Raw genomic sequence first — 23,208 nt, 5'->3', positions numbered from 1 at the left:
TGATAATTAAATGAAAGTCATGTTTCACAAAATTGGACGAATATGTAACACAACTTTATGACAGGTGCTTCTCATTTAGATGTTTTTTAAACAACTGAGACTACAAGATTTATTGATATCAGTGCCGGTAAAAAATTAAGGTAAAAATGCATAAAACCCGCCGGTAAAACAATATGTTTGTTAGTAGCTTGAATGAAACTTTGACATTAAACTCATAAAAAAGGACAAACAAAACTTTTTTTTGAAATTATGGGTTCAGTCTAATCCTCTGTTTGGTTAATAAGAAACCAGATGAAAGGAAAACGTTATAATACAACACCTACTCAACTAAGTTCAGCCTTGCACATTTACTTGAGCGAGTTAAAACAAAAGAACCAGATGTTAATTTAATTCTTCTCTCTTTTTTTCCCCCTTAGTTTTCCTCAAAAACTAAACAGAGCTAGAAGGAAATGAAAAGAACCATATAGGAGGTGATGATAAGATATACATAAAGAGCTCAGCAAGGCTTAACAGAGCAAAAAAAATTGACATTAGTCAACCATGAAAGGATTAACACACACATATATAAAGATTAAAATATAGAAAAATAATTATATAAAAACCATTAGAGAATCTCAATGAAACTTTTACTAGTTTTTTATTGCGTAACATTTAAATCAACACATTTTCCGACTTTATGCTTTTTACCAAGGTTGCTTAAAAAGTCAGAAAATGTGCTGATGTATATTGCAGCTAAATCTGACAGTAATCTGAAACCAAGTGAAGTGAATGGTTAACATCAATATATATATAATGAATCAAATAGGAAGGCCAAAAAATAAATCAACAAAATTGCATTTACTAAGAAGAATAAAAGTAATGGAAAAAGTAAATAACAGAAGCTTGCGTTCAAAAGGTAAAATGAACACCTAACTAATATGAAACAAAGTAAAGCCAAATGAAGTGGGCAAATTTCATACTCGAATATGCTGACTATTAATGAACAGAAAATTATGATTGTAAACTCAAACTTTGAAACTCTTTGTGGCATCTTGATAAAGGTTAAGGATTGTAGGTTTTACCTTAATTATAGTCTGCCTTCACAAGCATTTGAAGAGACAATGGAAAATAAAATTGTCATAATTTGTTCAGGTTGGTGAAGAATCTACTTTTCAAGTCTACTGGGGCAACATGTTTTTGAAAATTATTATTTTATAGAAACAAAAAATATTTTTATTACTAGAATAATTGGGACTTGCGAGTAAGTCTTTGAGAGTGGACTTCTGCTTATTTGTCAAACTTCCACAGAGGAGTTTTGAAGTATTAGACTGAAAAATATCACATTAAATGTGAGTAGAGCCATATATTGATTTCAATTTGGTGGGGGACTGTCATAACTTTAAAAGCCATGTGCAATTATTTGACAAAATATCAGGGGAGTGCCAATAAAATTACACCAGAGCGTCAACCAAGAGAAGAGTCGATGGTCATTTTCTATAACTTGACAATGCAATTTGCTCAAATTTCTCCCCCACTCTTAACTCATGTTGTTAATCAATTAAATTTAATTTTTTGTATCGAACTGCAAAACAACTGATCCGTTACAGTTAATATAAGAACTAGACTCAAATTCTTAATCTGGTGTCACGCCAAGTGCTTGACCCGAAGATTTCTGTAATGTTATGATTTAATTATATATATATATATATATATATATATATATATATATGTGTGGTGTAAGTTAAAAACAAAAGAAAAAAGAAAAGAAAATTAAAAAAAAAAATGGGTGGTACCCACTAATGGTTTAAGTGGTCATAAGACCACGTTTGTTTTAGCTCTTTGTAATCTCAATCCCTCTCTCCCGTCTCTGTCTCTCTGTCTTCCTCTCGGCATTCTCTTTGCTTTTATTTATTTATTTTTTATTTTTTTATTTTTTTATTTTACAAATTCAAGGCTTGATTTCTCTCTCTATTCTTCGTGTTTTTAAATGTCATTTGCGGCAAATTGAAGCCCACGATGAGGTCTTCAAATCCATACTAGCAATTTCAGCTTTTGGCTACTCTAGGAAGTCCGAAAATTGAGACCCATTTTGAGGGTTTGAGGTGAAAATTGGGAGTTTTGCATAAAAATGAGGTAGGGGTTCCTATTCCATGAGATTCTTGCTCCCTTATTCTTTGTTAATTATAGTTAAACATGCTTAATTTGAGATGAATGCCTCTAAAATGATTTGGTTTTGTATATGGAATTCATGATTTTGTGTATATGTGGATTTGTGTGAAAAACATGTTTAAAATGTTGATTTTATATGCTGGTGTGTTTGATAACTTGTTAAAACTTACTATGTGGAAAGCATGTATACGTGTTAATTTTTCATGCATATGGTGTTCATAACTTATTAGAAATTGTTAAATGGAAGCATGTTAAATTGTATAGTATAAAAGTCTTTCATTTGTCATGGCATTTGAGAAAGTATGTAATGTTCATGCATGTCACTGGGCATGAAAATGGGAAAAATTGTTTTGAAATGAAAAAGGGAATTTTGGGGAAGAAGCTTTGATTAAAATGTTTTATGAAAAATTCGGTCGCCGCAGGGTTATCGAAGGGCCGGTGTGTTAATATAGCCTAGAGGGAATTAGGGAGATTGCCCTAGCGTGGTTGAGCTAGTTGGGCCCAAAATGACGTCGCGGGGATACCAAGGTCAGGAACACTAGCCAATCCTTCTCTCGTGTCGCTGCGGGGTCACCAAAGGGCGGGTTATATTAACAGTTTGAAAGTGATGGATTTGAATGTTGAAAATGGGGAGTGACATCTGCATGCATTGCATTTCATAGCATCATATTGTGCATGCTGAGATTGGATTTAATGTTATACTTTCCTGACATAGTATGACCCCGATTCCTATTGTCCTATTCCTTGTTTGGATTCACGGGGACATAAGAGGTGTGTCTTGGGCACTACCTACTGAGCAATTTTGCTCATCCCATATATTTAACATTTTTCAGGAAACGGGAAAGAAGTGACGGATGACATTTTACCAGACTTAGTATGGATTAGGAGCTTATTTTGTTATTTTTGTACTTGGGTCTCACTATTTTTGTAAGACTAAGCATAATGTATTTTGTACGATGACTTATGGACTTTTAATATTATAATTATACCTATGGGATGTAACTTTTATATAAGCTGTCTAAATGTTGTAAAACATGGACATTTGATATTAATCTTGTATTTTGGGACTGTAATTATGATACCTGGATGATATAGTATGTGGTTGTACCACCATGGAATGTATTAGATGTTTATTGTGTTGGGACAGGTTAAAAATGCATTTAAACAGGTTGTTGTAGGACGATTTGTAGCAGAGGTCATGCCGAATTTTTTTCTTATTAATGGCATCAGTTTAGGGTCATTACAAATTTGGTATCAGAGCTTTAGTTCGAAAACCATTAGGACGACGGGTAGAGGCCTACATAGGGTTGTCTGGGAAGTCATTCGCATTGTTAATTCCTTAATTGCAAAAGTGTTGCTACGTGAAAAGGCATGCTTAACTGTTTATATGTTTACGTGCTTATGTGCTTCTATGCTTATATTAATGTGTTCATTGCATAGTATTTCATGCTAAGTGTTAGTATAACATCTTTTTATGTTGAGTTGTTCATGGTTGGACCTTAGTGTTATCGTTATTGAACTGTTTTCTTTATTTTATAGAACGATGTCACGGTGTGAGGAACTAAGGGAAGTTGGCCCTAGGCCAACAAGGGGTGATGTTGGCGAGAGCTCGAGCTCCAATCCGGCGGAGCTAGTTAATGAGGACACACTTTTTAGGGATTTGATTACCCCTAGAAGTGTTCTTACAAGGAGGGATAATGTGGAAGCACCCGTTAAAGAGGGTAAAAGTTCGGTGGAACTAGTATTGAATCGCTTGTTGCAGAAGGCCTTGAGGGCCACCATTGCTACACAGCCGCAGCCGATACCGTAGCCGGTACCACAACCGGTAGTGCAAGTAGAGGAGACGCCAGCACAGAAGCGTCTCAAGATTATTAAAGGGTTTTCTCAGTTGATACCAGTGATGTTTGAAGGCGGTGCAGATCCCATGGTAACGGATGACTACATGGAGCAAGTTGAAACTCAATTGACTTCTATGGATGTAACAAATGATCATTTGAAAATCATTCTAGCCACTTACAAGTTTATAAAGGATGCCAAGTTTTGGTGGAAATCGATCACAAATCAGTATAAGATTGAAGAGATGAGTTGGGATAGGTTTAAGGAGCTGTTCTATGAGAAGTATTTTCCTGCCCCCATGAGGTGGGAGTTAAAAGATCAGTTTATTGACCTTATCCAACGCAATATGTCAGTGACAGAGTACGAGAATAAGTTCACTTCTCTTTCCTACTTTGCTCCAGAGATGGTGAGTAATGAAGTTGATAAGGTTCGGATGTTTATCTCCAGACTTGACTACAAGATAAGGCCGTTGTTAACAACACAGGGCATCAAGGTTTATTGTGAAGCAGTGGAAAGAGCATTGATGCTAGAGGCGGAGGCCAAAGATAAAGATGCAAGAAGGGAACAGTGGAAACAAAAGAGGAATGCAGGGTCATTTCCAGAGGGACCTTCAGAAAGAGGAACAGGGGTGGTTATCTCAGTTTCAGGGGCAGCTGTTTGCAAGATCTGTTCATACCACTCTTATGCTAGCTGGGTCAGATAAGAGTACAGTTGTTTGTTATCAGTGTCAGCAGCCTAGACATTACAAGTCCAGATGTCCTATGAACTCAACCATAGTTTCTGCGCCATCGAGAGCTTGTTATGGGTGTGGCCAGCAGGGCCATTTGATTCGAGATTGTCTGAGTCAGGGAGTAGGCACCACTAGTGGTAGAGGGTCACAACAGAGGCCGTCACAGTCGGCTACAGTTCAGTCAGGTTTCAGATCGCCGCCACCACCACAGCCTGTCATGTCTTCTCAAGGTTCACGGCCAATTAGGAGGGATACTCCTATTATGTTAGTGTAGCAGTCAGGTGTTCAGGTTAGCAGTTCTCAGGCACAGGCACCACAGGGACGTGTTTTTGCACTTGCACAGGCTGATGCATCTTCTTGTCCATCAGTTCTCTGAGGTATATTTCCAGTGTTTGGTTCTTGAGCTCGTGTTTTGTTTGACTTTGGTGCATCTCATTCCTTTATATCATCATCATTTGCACTTGCATCGAGGTTAGAGGTTAGTTTCATGGATCGGGCGTTGTATGTTGATACGCCAGTTGGGGTTTCAGTGTCTTTGAGCCAAGTTATGCGGGATTGTTCTATTGTGATAGCCGGGCGGACCTTTGTGTTTGACTTTATCCTCCTGGAGATGACTAACTTTGATGTCATCCTCGGGATGGATTGGTCAGTTTCCTTTCATGCCACGATCGACTGTTACAGAGGAAGGGTTACAGTTTGCACTCCCGAGGGAGACTGTTTCTTTTTCATGGGAAATCAGAGTGATTCCCACATTTCATCGTTTTATGGAATTCGTGGACGGAGTCGTGGTGATTACTTCTTGGCTAGCCTTATAGCCGAAGAAGATGATATTGTGGAAGAAGATTATCCTACAGTTGTTCATGATTTTTTGGATGTGTTTTCAGAGGATTTGACAGAGCTGCCTCCACACCGAGAAATGGAGTTTACTATTGCTTTGATACCTGGTACAGCACCGATTTCTATGGCACTGTATCGTATGACACCAGTTGAATTAGAAGAATTGAAGAGGCAGCTTGATGAACCGCGTCTTTCACAATTACTTGGACCAGTTTGTGGTAGTTTTTGTGGATGACATTCTCGTGTATTCACGATCTTGGGAGGAGCACGAGGTCCATTTGAGTATTATTTTACAGATTTTGTGGGAGTATCGATTGTATGCCAAATATGAGAAATGTGAGTTTTGGCTACAGGAGGTGAAATTTTTGGGGCATGTTGTTTCAGAAGGTGGAGTGTTAGTAGATTCATTAAAGGTTGAAGCAGTTTTGAATTGGGAGCAACCCAAGAATGATTTTGAGATTCGGAGTTTCCTTGACCTAGCGGGTTACTATCGGAGATTTGTAAAGGATTTCTCCCGTTTGGCAGCGCCTATGACCCATTTGACCCGGAAAGGGATTAAGTTTGTGTGGAATGAAGCCTGTGAGTCATCTTTTCAGGAGTTGAAGACAAGATTGACTACAGCTCTAGTGTTGGTGATACTTGAGCGTGGCTTAGGTTATGTGATTTATTGTGACGCTTCACGTGATGGTTTGGGAAGTGTGTTGATGTAGGATGGTAGAGTAGTGGCTTATGGGTCTCGACAGTTGAAGACACACAAGCTTAACTACCCTACTCAAGATTTAAAGTTATCGGTAGTTGTATTTGCCTTGAAGTGTTGGAGATATTACTTGTATGGTGAGAGATTCGAGTTGTACTCGGATCATAAAAGTCTCAAGTACCTTTTCTCCCAAAAGGACTTGAATAACAGACAGAGAAGATGGGTTGAATTCTTAGAGGACTACAACTTTGACTTACAGTATCATCCGGGTAAGGCAAATGTGATAGCAGATGCCTTAAGCCGGAAATCTTGTGGAACTTTGGCTAGTTTGGCCATCCAAAAATGGAAGATGCTTAAAGATTTGGCAGAAATGGGATTTTATTATTTTGATGATGATATGGACAGTGAACCAGCATTCTTGTTTAGTCTTGTGGCTCAGCCTACTTTTGTTGTACGAGTGGTTGAGTCACAGAGATAGGACCTGAATTTAGATGCCATTCACGCTTTGATCTCCGATAGTGAGACAGTGAAAGATTGGGCCTTGCATACAGATGGAGGTCTATGGTTCAGGGGTTTGTTGGTGGTTCCCAAGGTTTGTCGTGAGGACATCTTACGGGAGTTTCACACTTCCCGCTTTGTAGTTCATCTAGGTGGTACCAAGATGTATCATAATTTGAGACGTCAGTATTAGTGGAACGGGATGAAGAAAGATGTTGCTCAGTTTGTGGCTAAGTGCCTTACCTGTCAGCAGGTGAAAGCTGAGCATCAGAGACCAGTCGGTTTGTTGCAACCATTACCTGTAGCGTAGTGGAACTGGGAACATATTGCTATGGATTTTGTGACAGGTCTTCCAAGGTCACGGAGGGATAATGAAGCCATATGGGTCATCATTGACAGGTTGATCAAGACGACTCACTTTTTGCCTATTAAGTCAACAGATGATGCAGATTGTAAGGTTGCATGGAGTTCCAGTAACTATTGTCTCAGATAGGGATGCCAAGTTCACTTCGAAGTTCTGGGAAGGACTTCAAATAGCATTTGGCTCAGCGTTGCACCTGAGTACGGCATTCCATCCACAGACGGACTGCCAGTCGGAGCGTACTATCCAAATCTTGGAGGATATGCTACGGGCATGTGTGCTTGACTTGGGTGGTAGTTGGGAAGATCATCTACCGTTTATTGAGTTTGCCTACAACAACAGTTATCAAGCGAGTATCCAGATGGCTCCATTTGAGGCGTTGTATGGTAGACCTTGTAGGTCTCCTGTTTGTTGGACTGAGGTGGGTGAGACCGCCGCCTTAGGACCCGACATAGTACTCGAGACTACTGAGAAGATTAAGCTGATCAGACAGAGGTTACTTACAGCTTAAAACCGATAGAAGAGTTATACGGATAAGCAGAGACGGCCGTTATCCTTTGAGGTGGGAGACCACGTTTTTCTACGGGTTTCTCCATGGAAAGGATTGATGAGATTTGAGAAAAGTGGTAAGTTGTCGCCACGATTCATTGGACCATTTGAGATTTTGGATCGAGTAGGAGAGGTTGCCTACAGACTTGTTTTGCCACCACAGTTGGACAGGGTCCAAAATGTTTTCCATGTATTGATGCTATAGAAGTACGAGCCGGATCCATCTCGCATTTTGAGTTGGGTTGATATGGACATTGATAAGGATGTTTCCTATGAAGAGGGACCAATTCAGATCTTTGACACATAACAGAAGGTGTTGAGGAAGAAGACGATATCATTGGTGAAAGTTCTTTGGAGACACCACGGAGTCGAGGAGGCTACTTGGGAGCTTGAACAGGAGGTTCGCTCCAACTATCTAGAGTTGTTTTCTTCCTCAGGTATGACTTGATTTCGGGGATGAAATCTTTTAAAGTTGGGGAGATTGTAATGTTATAATTTATATATATATATGTGGTGTAAGTTAAAATTAAAAAACAAAATTTGTGGGACCCACTAATGGTATAAGTGGTCATAAGACCACGTTTGTTTTAGCTCTCTATAATCTCATTCCCTTTCTCCCATCTCTGTCTCTCTGTCTTCCTCTCGGCATTCTCTTTGTTTTTTTTTTACAAATTCAAGGCTTGATTTCTCTCTCTATTCTTCGTGTTTTTAAGTGCCATTTGTGGCAAATTGAAGCCCACGACGAGGTCTTTAAATCCATACCAGCAATTTCAGTTTTTGGCCACTCTAGGAAGTCTGAAAATTGAGACCCATTTTGAGGGTTTGAGGTGAAAATTGGGAGTTTTGCATAAAAGTGAGGCTGGGGTTCCTAATCCATGAGATTCCTGCTCCCTTATTCTTTGTTAATTATAGTTAAACATGCTTAATTTGAGATGAATGCCTCTAAAATGATTTGGTTTTGTATATGGAATTCATGATTTTGTGTATATGTGGATTTGTGTGAAAAATATGCTTAAAATGTTGATTTTATATGCTGGTGTGTTTCATAACTTATTAAAACTTACTATGTGGAAAGCATGTATACGTATTAATTTTTCATGCCTATGGTGTTCATAACTTATTAGAAATTATTAAATGGAAGCATGTTAAATTGTATAGTATAAAAGTCTTTCATTTGTCATGGCATTTGAGAAAGTATATAATGTTCATGCATGTCATTGGGCATGAAAATGGGAAAAATTGTTTTAAAATGAAAAAGGGAATTTTGGGGAAGAAGCTTTGATTAAAATGTTTTATGAAAAATCGGGTCGCTGCGGGGTTATCAAAGGGCCAGTGTGTTAATATAGCTTAGAGGGGATTAGGGAGATTGCCCTAGCGTGGTTGAGCTAGCTGGGCCTAAAATGATGTCGCGGGAGTACCAAGGGTCAGGGACACTAGCCAATCCTTCTCTCATGTCGCTGTGGGGTCACCAAAGGGCGGGTTATATTAACAGTTTGAAAGTGATGGATTTGAATGTTAAAAATGGGGAGTGACATCAGCATGCATTGCATTTCATAGCATGTGCATGCTGAGATTGGATTTAATGTTGTACTTTCCTGACATAGTATGACCCCGATTCCTATTGTCCTATTCCTTGTTTGGATTCACGGGGACACAAGATGTGCGTCTTAGGCACTACCTACTGAGCAATTTTGCTCACCCCATATATTTAACATTTTTTAAGAAATGGGAAAGAAGTGGCGGATGACATTCTACCACTATTTAGTATGGATTAGGAGCTTATTTTGTTGTTTTTGTACTTGGGTCTCACTATTTTTGTAAGACTAAGCATAATGTATTTTGTACGACGACTTATGGACTTTTAATATTATAATTGTACTTATGGGCTGTAACTTTTATATAAGCTGTCTAAATGTTTTAAAGCATGGACATTTGATATTAATCTTGTATTTTGGGACTGTAATTATGATACCTGGATGATATATTATGTGGTTGTACCACAATGAAATGTATTAGATGTTTATTGTGTTGGGACATGTTAAAAAGGCATTTAAACAGGTTGTTGTAGGACGATTTGTAGCAGAGGTCATGCCAAATTTTTTTCTTATTAATGGCATCAGTTTAGGGTCGTTACAATTTCATCCAAATAACCAGGGTAAACCAAATTATAAAAAAAAAAACTATATATCTATTTATACAATTATTAAAAGTGTATTATTTATTTATTTATATATATATTTCAAAATCCTTGTAGGAAGTATCAAATCATAGGACCACCTTCTGAGGCTTTGACATATTCAAACCATAAATATATGACCTTTGATCAGTATCCCGTTAATCCATCATATATCATAATAAGACCCGTCACCCATGTAATTCAATAACTCAAGAACAGCCACTGACCAGAATCCTCTAAAACCATATAATGTTACTGCCTATAGCAATGTTCTATATATATATATATAAACTTTGAACTAAATCAAGCCAACCCAAATGGGTTCTTGAGCAAATATTTTTTGAAAGCCTTAGGACTCAAAATGTCCCTCTTTCTGTTCATTATCCTCGGATTTAGTGTTGGGTTTTCTAGCATTAGCGGTTCTGAATCTGCCGCCAATGCTTTAAAACCAAGAAAACTAGCTGTTGATTCTTTTTGTCCATTGAACTTTGATGATCATCTTAGAGGAGTGATCAATAAAAGCCACTCAGGGCTGAACCGTAAGTTTGTGGATGTCCCAACTGAGTGGTAGTCCCTTCTTCAGGGATTTCGCATAGTTTGATCACAGTACCTTCGAAGCACTGGCTATTTTACTATTCCTTCTAAAGCATCTGATGCATGCTGGGACTCATATTTGATCTTCATTAACGAACCTCTTGGAGGGTTCGATGTGAGATCCAATTGTGGGGTTCAAACTAGTTGGATTTCAAATAGTTGTATGAATATCTCAACTCAGCCACAATTTGAAGCCTTAATTTCTAAACTACAATTGCAGGAAGTTAGGCGTTTATGCAATCAATCCCTTGGGCATAACTCAACTTGCACGTTATGTGTAGCTAGCTTGTCAAGTATCCAAAAGGCCTATTTTGATGGCACTGCAATTGGGAACGTCACATATTGTATTGGGTACCCATTCATGTATGCTGCAGCTTTTGTTACTTGGTTTGGGCCAACTGATATAGGGAATGCCAAGTGTTTGTTCTCCTTGGATCTCACTTCAGCTGTTAACAGCACGAAAAAGCACAAGACTCTGCTTTGTGGGGTTGTGATAGGATGTGTTATTAGCTTCTCGTTGCTGTGTTATTGTTTCTTTGGAGTTGACACAACCAAAGAAGGACGAAGAAAGAACATATTCATAGAAGCACGATAAGTTCAGCTTCAGCTTTGGGATTGATTAGTGAAAGTATTCCTTTGGTCAAGTTCACAATTCAGGAAATGAAAGAGGCTACTAGAAATTTCTCTAGGGAGAATCTAATTGGAAAAGGAGGATATGGGAATGTTTATAGAGGCATTCTAGAAGAAGGGTCTGAAGTTGCATTAAAAATGTTCAAAAATTGTTCTATTTCTGGGGATGCAGTGTTTACACATGAAGTAGAGGTCATTGCTAGTGTTAGGCATTTTAACCTTGTTGCATTGAGAGGGTATTGTAGTGCAACAGATCCTCTGGAAGGGCACCAGAGAATAATTGTGTGTGATTTGATGTGTAATGGAAGCCTCTATAACCATCTTTTCGGATCATAGGGAACAAGGCTTAGTTGGCCAATTCGTAGAAAGATCGAACTTGGAACAACAAGTGGATTGGCTTATTTACACAATGCTACTTAGCCGATTATCATCCATAGAGATGTTAAAGCCATTAACATACTTTTGGATGAGACATTTGAACCAAAACTTGCAGATTTTGGCTTGGCAAAGTTCACTCCAGATAGATTGTCACACTTGAGTACTAAAGTAGCTGGAACCCTTGGTTATGTTGCCCCAGAATTGTAACGACCTTAAACTGATACCATTTTAAAAGAAAAAATTCGGCATAACCTCCCCTAAAAAGGGGCCTACAACCATCTGTTAAAAAGGTAATGGCCCTTCCTGGCCTTTTAAGACATATCCGACCTGTCCTAACACATAATACAATTAATATATTCCAGCATCCCATTCATCAGTTCATTATACCTCAACATGGATTATCTCATGGTGAAACATCCACATACCATTTAATCCAAATTATCATAATTACAGTCCCAAAATATATGGTTAAGATCTAAAGTACATGTCTTACAACGTTTAGACAACTTATAATAAAATTACAGCCCATGAATATAACTATAATAGCAAGAGTCCACAAATCTCTATACTAAATATAACAAACTAAGGTTTTACAAAAATATGGGGTTTATATACAAAAATAGCAAAATGATCTTCTAATCCAAATTAAGCCTGTGGTGGTACGTCATCCAACACTTCTTTCCCGTTTCTTGAAAAATGTTAAATATAAGGGGTAAACATAAGCTCAACAGGAAGTGCCTAAGGCACACCTCTTGAGACCCCGTGAATCCACCCAATGAATAGGAATAAGGAAATTGGGATCATACCATGCTGGAAAAATATATATATATAAATAACCACAATACCACATCATTAATCCGATACCACAAATGAATATGACATGCAATAATATGCCATGCCATGCAATGTCACTTCCCATTTTCCAAAACCATTTCCATCATCATTTTCAAATCGTTAGTGAACCCGTTCCATGACAACTCCATGGCGGCACGAGAGGAGGATTGGCCACTGTCCCTGACCCATGGCAACTCCATGGCGTCATTTGGGGCCCAGGTAACTCAACCACACTAGGGCGATTTCCTTAGTCCCCTCTAGGCCTCACTAACGCCGCGGTCCCTAGGCAACTCCTAGGCGATCGGGTTTTTCACAAAAACCCTTTTCAAAATTCTTTCCCGAACTCTATTTTCTTTCTTTCAAATCAATTTTTCCCATTCTATCCCAATGAATGCATATATCTCTTATGTATTTTAATGACGTACCAATAAAGAAATTTTTATTTCTTACAAGTCAAATATGTACACTATACATGCCTCATAGAAGATTCATAAAATATCTATATCATGCTTCTAAATTACCAAATTCAACACTTAATACACAATAGGCATGTAATTTATCATTTAGGCATTCTTTATAGAAATCTTTAAAATTTAACATCCTGCTTCTAAGTTATAATTTTAGCACATAAATTACAATAGGCTTGAAATAAAGTCATTGAAACATATTTTCTCATTTCACATGAACACACACATATAATCATATCTTTCATGAATATAACAATTAGAATCATTTTAAAGAAATCAACACAAATATGACATTTTAAACATCAAACAAGAAGAATAATTTATAAAGGTGCAAGAATATATGAATTAGGAACCACTACCTCAATTATATTCAAAACCCCCAAATTCCACCTCAAACTCTCAAAATGGGTTAAGATTTTTGGACTCCCTAGGTGCTCAAATCTGAAATTGCTGGTACACACGTGTAGAGCTCGCTGTGCTCTCCGTTTTGCCGCAAATGGCACTTAAAAAGGCTAAGTAATGAGGGAGAAATCAAGAGTGGAAGCTTGATGTGAAAAAAAAAACAGAAAAGAAAAGAAAAGAAAATGCCGAGAGGAGACAGAGATGGGAGAGAGAGGATGAACAAAGCAAACAGAGACCAAATGTGGTCTTAAATTTGCTTAAACAAATTGTGGGTCCCACCCACTTTCTTTTTATTTTCTTTTTTTCTTTTTGTTTTAAATTCCCACCACACATACACAATTATATACACATATGCACATATATATAAGACACAGGCATTACATTCTCCCAAACTTTAAAAGATTTCGTGCCCGAAATCAAGCCATACTTGAGGGAGAAAACAACGCTGGGTACTTGGAACGAACCTCCTGTTCGAGCTCCCAAGTAGCCTCTTCGACTCCATGGTGTCTCCAAAGAACTTTCACCGTTGGTATTGTCTTGTTCCTCAACACCTTTTGCTGTGTGTCAAGAATTTGAACTGGTCTTTCCTCGTAGGAAATATCCTCATCAATGTCCACATTAACCTAACTCAAAATGTGAGATGGATCTGGCTCGTACTTCCGTTGCATCGATACATGAAAGACATTATGGACTCTGTCTATCTGTGGTGGCAAAGCAAGTCTGTAGGCAACCTCTCCTACACGGTCCAAAATCTCAAACGGTCTAATGAATCGTGGCGACAACTTATCACTCTTCCCGAATCTCATCAATCCCTTCCGTGGAGAAACTCGTAGAAAAACATGGTCTCCCACTTCAAAAGATAACGACCGTCTTTGCTTATCTGCATAGCTTTTCTGTCGACTCTGAGCTGTAAGTAGCCTCTGTCTGATCAATTTAATTTTCTCAGTAGTCTCAAGTACAATGTCGGGTCCTAAGGCTGCTGTCTCGCCCACCTCAGTCCAACAAACTGGAGACCTATATGGTCTACCCTACAATGCCTCAAATGGAGCCATCTGAATGCTCGCCTGATAACTGTTGTCGTAGGAAAACTCAATAAGTGGAAGGTGATCTTCCAAACTACCTCCCAAATTAAGCACGTATGCCCGAAGCATATCCTCCAAGATCTGGATAGTACGCTCTGACTGGCCGTTCGTCTATGGATGGAATGCTGTACTCATGTGCAACGCTGAACCAAACGCTGCTTGAAGTCCTTCCCAGAACTTCGAAGTAAACTTGGCATCCCAATCTGAAACAATGGTTACTGGAACTCCATACAACCTTACAATCTCCATCACATAAAGCACACCAAGCTTCTCCGCATCATCTGTTGCCTTAATAGGCAAAACGTGAGCCATCTTGGTCAATCTGTCAATGATGACCCATACGGCTTCATTGCCCCTCCGTGACCTTGGAAGACCTATCACAAAATCCATAGCAATATGTTCCTATTTCCATTGCGCTACAGGCAATGGTTGTAACAAACCAGCTGGTCTCTGATGCTCGGCCTTCACCTGCTGACAGGTAAGGCACTTAGCCATAAACTGAGCAATATCTTTCTTTATCCCGTTCCACCAATACTGACGTCTCAAATTGTAATACATCTTGGTAGCATCTGGATGAACTGCAAAGTGAGAAGTGTGACACTCCCGTAAGACGTTCTCACGACAAACTATGGGAACCACCAACAAACCCTTGAACCGTAGACCCCCATCTGCATGCAAGGCCCAATCTTTCACTGTCTCACCACTAGAGATCAAAGCGTGAATGGCATTTAAATCCGGGTCTTGTCTCTGTGACTTAATCACTCGTACAACAAGAGTAGGCTGAGCCACAAGACTAAACAAGAATGCCGGCTCGCTGTCAACATCGTCATCAAAATAATACAATTCCATTTCTGCCAGATCTTTAAGCATCTTCCATTTTTGGATGGCCAAACTAGCCAAAGTTCCGCGAGATTTCTGGCTTAAGGCATTTGCTACCATATTTGCCTTACCCGGATGATACTGCAAGTCAAAATTGTAGTCCTCCAAGAACTCAACCCATCTTCTCTGTTTGTTGTTCAAATCCTTTTGGGAGAAAAGGTACTTGAGACTTTTATGATTCGAGTACACCTCAAATCTCTCACCATACAAGTAATGTCTTCTACACTTCAAAGCAAATACGACTGTTGCTAACTCCAAATCATGAGTAGGGTAGTTAAGCTCGTGAGTCTTCAACTGTCGAGACCCATAAGCCACTATTCTACCATCCTGCATCAACATACATCCCAAACCATCACGTGAAGCGTCACAATAAATCACATAACCCAAGCCACACTTAGGTATCACCAACGCTAGAGCTGTAGTCAACCTTGTCTTCAACTCCTGAAAAGATAACTTACAGGTTTCATTCCACATAAACTTAATCCCTTTCCTGGTCAAACGGGTCATAGGAGCTGCCAAATGGGAGAAATCCTTCACAAATCTCCGATAGTAACCCGTTAGGCCAAGGAAACTCCGAATCTCAAAAACATTCTTAGGTTGCTCCCAAGTTAAAACTGCTTCAACCTTTGATGAATCCACCGACACTCCATCTTCTGAAACAACATGCCCTAAAAATTTCACCTCCTGTAGCTAAAACTCACATTTCTCATATTTGGCATACAATCGGTGCTCCTGCAAAATCTGTAAAACAATACTCAAATGGACCTCGTGCTCCTCCCGAGATTGTGAATACACGAGAATGTCATCCACGAAAACTACCACAAACTGGTCCAAGTAATCATGAAAGACGCGGTTCATCAAGTCCATGAATGCCGCTGGCGCATTAGTCAAGCCAAAAGGCATAACAAGGAACTCATAATGTCCATACCGTGTACGGAATGCTGTCTTTGGGATATCCTCATCCTTGACCCATAACTGATAGTAGCTTGACCTCAAGTCAATCTTCAAAAAACAACTGGCTCCTCTCAACTGATCAAACAAATCATTTATCCTTGGCAAGGGATACTTGTTCTTAATAGTGGCATGATTCAACTTCCGGTAATTAATGCATAACCTTAAGGAACCATCTTTTTTCTTAGCAAATAAGACCGATGCGCCCCACGGCGACACACTCGGTCAGATGAAACCTTTCATCCTCAAATCATCAAGCTACCTTTTTAATTCTTCCAATTCAATTGGTGCCATACGATACGGTGCCATAGAAATTGGCGCGGTACTTGGCATCAAATCAATAGAGAACTCCACTTCTCGGTATGGAGGCAACTCTGTCAGATCCTCCGGAAACACATCCAGAAAATCACGAACAACCACAGGATAATCCTCTTTCATAATATCATCTTCTTCGGCTATAAGGCTAGCCAAGAAATAATCACCACGACTCCATCCACGAACTCCATAAAACGATGAATTGTGGGAATCACTTCGATCTCCCACGAAAAAGAAACAGTCTTCCTCGGGAGTGCAAACTGTGACTCTACCTTTAAAATAGTCGATCGTGGCATAAAAGAAAGCTAACCAATCCATCCCGAGAATGACATCAAAGCTAGTCATCTCTGGAAGGATAAGGTCAAACATAAAAGTCCGTCCGGCTATCACAATGAAACAATCCCGCACAACTCGACTCAAAGACACTGAAACCCCAACTAGCGTATTAACATACAATGCCCGATCCATAAAACTGACCTCTAACCCCGATGCAAATGCAAATGATGATGACATGAAGGAATGATATGCACCAGAGTCAAACAAAACACGGGCCCAAGAACCAAACACTGGAAATATACCTCGGAGAACTAATGGACCAGAAGATGCATCGGCCTGTGCAAGTGCAAAGACACATCCCTGTGGTGCCTGTGCTTGAGGACTGCCAACCTGAACACCTGACTGCTGCACTGACATAGTAGGAGTATCCTTCCTAACTGGCCGTGAACCCTTAGAAGACATGGTAGGCTGTGGTGGTGGTCTGAAACCTGACTGAACTGTAGCCAACTGTGACGGTCTCAGCTGTGACCCTCTGCCACTATTGGTGCCTGCTCCCTAATTAGGACAATTCTTAACCTTATGGCCCTGTTGGCCACAACCAAAACAAGCCCCAGAATTAATCGATGTCTGTGGACACTCTGACTTGTAGTGACCCGGCTGATTACAACGATAACAAATGACACCACTCCTAGCAGACCCTGCTGGCATAGGAGTGGTATGAGTGGATCGTGCTGACTGCTACCCCTGAAACTAAGATGAACCACCCCTGTTCCTCTTCCCTGAAGGTCCCTCTGAAAATGACCCTGCATTCCTCTTTTGCTTCCACTACTCCCTTCTTACATCCTTATCTTTAATATCAGCCTCAAGCATCAAGGCCCTTTCTACTGCCTCAGAATAAACTTTAATAAACTGTGCTGTTATCAATGACTTCATTCTATCATTAAGACCGGAAACAAATTTATGAGTCTTGTCAATTTCATCTCTTCCCATTTCTGGAGCAAAGCGAGAAAGTGAAGTGAACTTGTTCTCATACTCCGCCACTGACATATTGCCTTGAATAAGGCCAAGAAACTGGTCTTTTAACTCCCATCTTTTAGAAAGCGGAAAATACTTCTCGTAAAATAGTTCCTTGAACTTGTCCCAACTCATCTCTTCCACCTTACGCCGATTCGTAACCGTCTTCCACCAAAGTTTGGCATCCTTAGCAAACTTGTAAGTTGCTAGGATGATCTTCAGGTGATCCTCTGTCACATCCATTAAGGTCAACTGTGTCTCAACTTGATCCATGTAGTCGTCTGCTACCATTGGATCTGCACCACCTTCAAACATAACCGGCATCAGTTGAGAAAACCCCTTAATGATCTTGAGATGCTTTTAAGTTGGCGTCTCCTCAAATTGAACTATTGGTTGTAGTGCCGACTGCGACTGAGCAGCAATCGTTGCCCTCACGGCATTTTGGAACAAACGATTCAACTCTAGTGCCATAGAACCTTCACCCACTTCTACGTGTGCTTCAACATTATCCCTACTTGTGGGCACAACTCTCAGGGGAATCAAGTCCCTAAGAAGTGTATCCTCATCATTTATCTCCTCCGGATTGGAGCTGGAGCTCTCGCTAACATCACCCCTAGTCGGTCTAGGGCCAGCTTCCCTGGTTTCCTCACGCTGTGACATCGTGCTAAAAAAATCAAATAAAACGATTCAATAACGATAACACTAAGGTCTAACCGTGAACAACTCAACATAAAAGGATGCTATACTAACACTCAGCATGCAAGACTAGGCAATGAACACATTAATATAGGCATATAAGCACATAAACATGTAAACAAGTAAATAGTTAAGCATGATTTTGCACATAGCAAAACACTTTAGCAAATAAGGAAATAACAATGCCAATGACTTCCCAGACAACCCTAGGTAAGCCTTTATCCATCGTCCTAATGGTTTTCGAACCTTCGCTCTGATACCAAATTTGTAACGACCCAAAATTGATACCATTTTTTTTAAAAAAATTCGGTATGACCTCCCCAAAAAAGGGGCCTACAACCACCTGTTAAAAAACGTAATGGCCCTTCCTGGCCTTTCAAGACATATCCGACCTGTCCCAACACATAATATAATTAATATATTCTAGCATCCCATTCATCAGTTCATTATACCTCAACATGGATTATCTCATGGTGGAACATCCACATACTATTTAATCCAAATTATCATTATTACAGTCCAAAAATATATGGTTAAGATCTAAAGTACATGTCTTACAATGTTTAGACAACTTATAATAAAATTACAGCCCATGAATATAACTATAATAGCAAGAGTCCACAAATCTCTATACTAAATATAATAAACTAAGGTTTTACAAAAATATGGGGCTTAGATACGAAAATAGCAAAATGATCTTCTAATCCAAATTAAGCCTGTGGTGGTACGTCATCCGCCACTTCTTTCCCGTTTCCTGAAAAATGTTAAATATAAGGGGTGAACATAAGCTCAGTAGGAAGTACCTAAGGCACACCTCTTGACCCCCGTGAATCCACCCAATGAATAGGAATAAGGAAATTGGGATCATACCATGCCGGAAAAATATATATGCATAAATAACCACAATACCACATCATTAATCCGATACCACAAATGAATATGACATGCAATGATATACCATGCCATGCAATGTCACTTCCCATTTTCCAAAATCATTTCCATCATCATTTTCAAATCGTTAGTGAACCCGTTCCATGACAACTCCATGGCGGCACGAGAGGAGGATTGGCCACTGTCCCTGACCCATGGCAACTCCATGGCGTCATTTGGGGCCCAGGTAACTCAACCACACTAGGGCAATTTCCCTAGTCCCCTCTAGGCCTCACTAACACCGCGGTCCCTAGGCAACTCCTAGGCGACCGGGTTTTTCACAAAAACCCTTTTCAAAATTCTTTCCCGAACTCTATTTCCTTTCTTTCAAATCAATTTTTCCCATTCTATCCCAATTAATGCATATATCTCTTATGCATTTTAATGACGTACCAATAAAGAAATTTTTATTTCTTACAAGTCAAATATGTACACTATACCTGCCTCATAGAAGATTCATAAAATATCTATATCATGCTTCTAAATTACCAAATTCAACACTTAATACACAATAGGCATGGAATTTATCATTTAGGCATGCTTTATAGAAATTTTTAAAATTTAACATCATGCTTCTAAGTTATAATTTCAGCACATAAATTACAATAGACATGAAATAAAGTCATTGAAACAGATTTTCTCATATCACATGAACACACACATATAATCATATCTTTCATGAATATAATAATTAGAATCATTTTAAAGAAATCAACACAAATATAGCATTTTAAACATCAAATAAGAAGAATAATTCATAAAGGTGCAAGAATGTATGAATTAGGAACCCCTACCTCAATTATATGCAAAACTCCCAAATTCCACCTCAAACCCTCAAAATGGGTCAAGATTTTCGGACTCCCTAGATTGCTCAAATCTGAAATTGCTGGCACACACGTGTAGAGCTCGCTGTGCTCTCCGTTTTGCCGCAAACGGCACTTAAAAAGGCCAAGTAATGAGGGAGAAATCAAGAGTGGAAGCTTGATGTGAAAGAAAAAACAGAAAAGAAAAGAAAAGAAAATGCTGAGAGGAGACAGAGACGGGAGAGAGAGGATGAACAAAGCAAACAGAGACCAAATGTGGTCTCAAATTTGCTTAAACAAATTGTGGGTCCTACCCACATTCTTTTTATTTTCTTTTTTCTTTTTGTTTTAAATTCTCACCACACACACACAATTATATACACATATGCACATATATATTAGACACAGGCATTACAAGAATACGCTCCATATGGGCAATTAACAGAGAGAAGTGATGTATACAGTTTTGGGGTTGTGCTTCTTTAGTTGTTGAGTGGGAAAAATGTTGTTTTGTCTATTGATGGGGGTCAAGCTCAGCTTTTGACAGATTGGGCTTGGTTACAAGTGAGGGAGGGTAGAGTGATGGATGTTATTGAGAAAGGAATTCCTGAGTTGGGTTTGCCTGAAGTAATGGAAAATTATGTTCTGATTGTTGTTCTGTCCACTCATCCGCAGTTATATGCTAGGCCAACTATGGAACAGATCGTAAAGATATTGGAGAGTAACCATGCTATGGTTCCTCGGACTCCAGATTGCCCACTATCTTTTATAGCAGAAATAAGTGATATAGAGAGATCACTTACATGTACTCGCTCGGGTTCTTCCAGTAGCTTGGTTGATCACTACCCATTTCACTTTGACAACTTGCATTCCTGTTTGAATCAAAGGGAAGATGAGGAAGTTACACTTACACATGCAGTGTAAACTACTTAGAGTTCTTGCTTCCATTTTAACCAGACACAAAAGACTAAAAGAGTCAACTATTTTATTCCAGAGAATTGGAGCTTGTATTATAGATATTTCTTTTCTTTCTATAATATGGCTTAATTGTACTAATATAATTTGACATACATATCAGAGTGGCTTGTTCAATGTCATAGTGATCAAAGTAGGATGAAATTTATTTTTGTAGTCACTGTTGGGATAAAGGCAAGGATAATTAGTCATTTGAAAATAATGAAACATATGGAAAATTAGGTAGAAGCTTGGGAACAGTTGCTTGTATGCATATATGTTCATTTACTTCACTACTGTGAGAACTTTGGTTTGTCATTGGTGAAGTTTTCTCCTTTTGACACTGAAACCGTTAAAGTTTCAACTGGATACATTCAATGAATGATCTTAATTAAACACAAATCATCTTTCACAGAATTGCATGAATATGTAACACTTAAAAAACTGTGTCTGTTGCTTCTCATTTAGATGCTTTTTAAACAATAGAAACTGCAAGATTTATTGCTATCTAATTATTGTTAGTAGCTGAATGACACTCTGACATTAAACTAATAAAAATTTAAAAAAGGACAGATCAAACTTTTTTGCAAAATTATGGGTTCAGTCTAATCCTCTATTTGGTTAATAAGAAACCAGATAAAAGGAAAGGAAAGGAAATAATGCCACACCAACTCAACTAAGATCAGTCTTGTACATTTATTTGAGGGAGTTAAACAAAAGAACCTGATCTTAATTTAATTTTCACTCTTTTTTTTTTTCTTCCCCTTAGTTTCCTCTAAACTAAATAGAGCTTGAAGGAATTGAAAAGAAGTACATAGGAAGTGATGAAAAGAGATGCATATGTTATAAGTGGAGAGGAGAACAGGTGAATCCAAGAGCTCAGCTGGGCTTAACAGAGAACAAAAAAATTTACATTATTCAACCATTAAAGGATCAACATATATATATAAAATAAAGAAAAATAATTATAAAAAAACCATTAGAGAATCCTCAATGAAAATTTTCTTAGTTTTTTTTATTGCAAAACATTTAACATCAGCACATTATTTGACTTTATGCTTTTTACCAAGATTTTGGACAGACTACTGTTGCTTAAAAAGTCAAAAAATGTGCTGATGTATATCGCAGCTGATTCTGATAGTAATCTGAAACGAAGAGCAGTGAATAGCTAACATCAATATATATAAATTGAATCATATATGAAGGCAAAAAAAAAAAAAAAAAAACAACTCAACAAAATTGCAATTACTAAGAAGAATAAAAGTAATAGAAGAAAGAAATAACAGAAGCTGGCTTTCAAAAGGTAAAATGAACACCAAACTGCCAATATGAAACAAGTAAAGCCAAATGCAAGAGTTTTTATTCTTACCTTCAATTCACGGAACACTCTCCCCCTCCCTTACCACCCAGCAAATGAAGGGAAAAAAAAAAGAAAAAATTCAACACCCGATGCAAATCACAATCTAATGCTATTATATGGCATTTGCTAACGATATTTAGAAAGTCAGTTTATCAAAATATCTCCTTTCAAAGTATTAGATTCACAGATTTTACAAGAAAATCATGTCTTTTGTCAAGAAAACAAATAGATTGGAATGTCTTTAGATTAACATGTAATGCTTAAAATGTCCATGGGACAATTCAAATTCAGCCAAACATATAAGGCGGCCTTATCACAATATCTTTTTACTCAACAAAGTTCTGACTAAATTTTGCTTTCTGAACTGATATATGGAGTGGTCAATGCAAATCCGAGCAAGACAAGAAAGCGGATTGACTAGTAATTAGATTAAGGCATTTTATCAAACAACTCAGACTTATAGTTAGTAAAAACTTTATTTTAAAGACATTGAACAAGAAACCAAATAATTTTTTTTTTATTAAAAACTCATACGCTATTCTTTTAGACCAGCATTATCAGCAACTATTTGTTGTATTGATAAATTAATAGTCATAAATATGTATTTAGGGTGCAGATCATCTACATATATACACACAATTTTTCAGCAATTAGCATTAGCATTGTGCCACATCTAAGTGCTCATGGACTTTTGGGAGAATTTAACCCTCAATGAGTGGAACGAGGTTAATCTTGAGGTGATAGTTGGGTGTTGAGCATTCTGGGCTTTATGCTCATTTTTTTTTTGAGGATTTATCGGTATGGTATTGTC

General features: G+C 38.4%; 1 pseudogene; it reads left to right on the top strand.

The window, feature by feature from the left end:
- The first annotated feature begins 4,745 nt into the window (after nucleotides 1–4,745).
- LOC132301218 (probable LRR receptor-like serine/threonine-protein kinase RKF3) lies at nucleotides 4,746–21,314 on the top strand (annotated as a pseudogene).
- The last annotated feature ends 1,894 nt before the right edge of the window (nucleotides 21,315–23,208 follow it).

The sequence above is a fragment of the Cornus florida genome, unplaced genomic scaffold (assembly GCF_030987335.1).
Source record: "Cornus florida cultivar Cherokee Brave unplaced genomic scaffold, ASM3098733v1 CherokeeBrave_3.0.0_Hap2_Chr03, whole genome shotgun sequence".
Classification (NCBI taxonomy): Eukaryota; Viridiplantae; Streptophyta; class Magnoliopsida; order Cornales; family Cornaceae; genus Cornus; species Cornus florida.
Note: the sequence above shows the minus strand (reverse complement) of the source record. Positions and strands in the feature narration are given on the sequence as shown.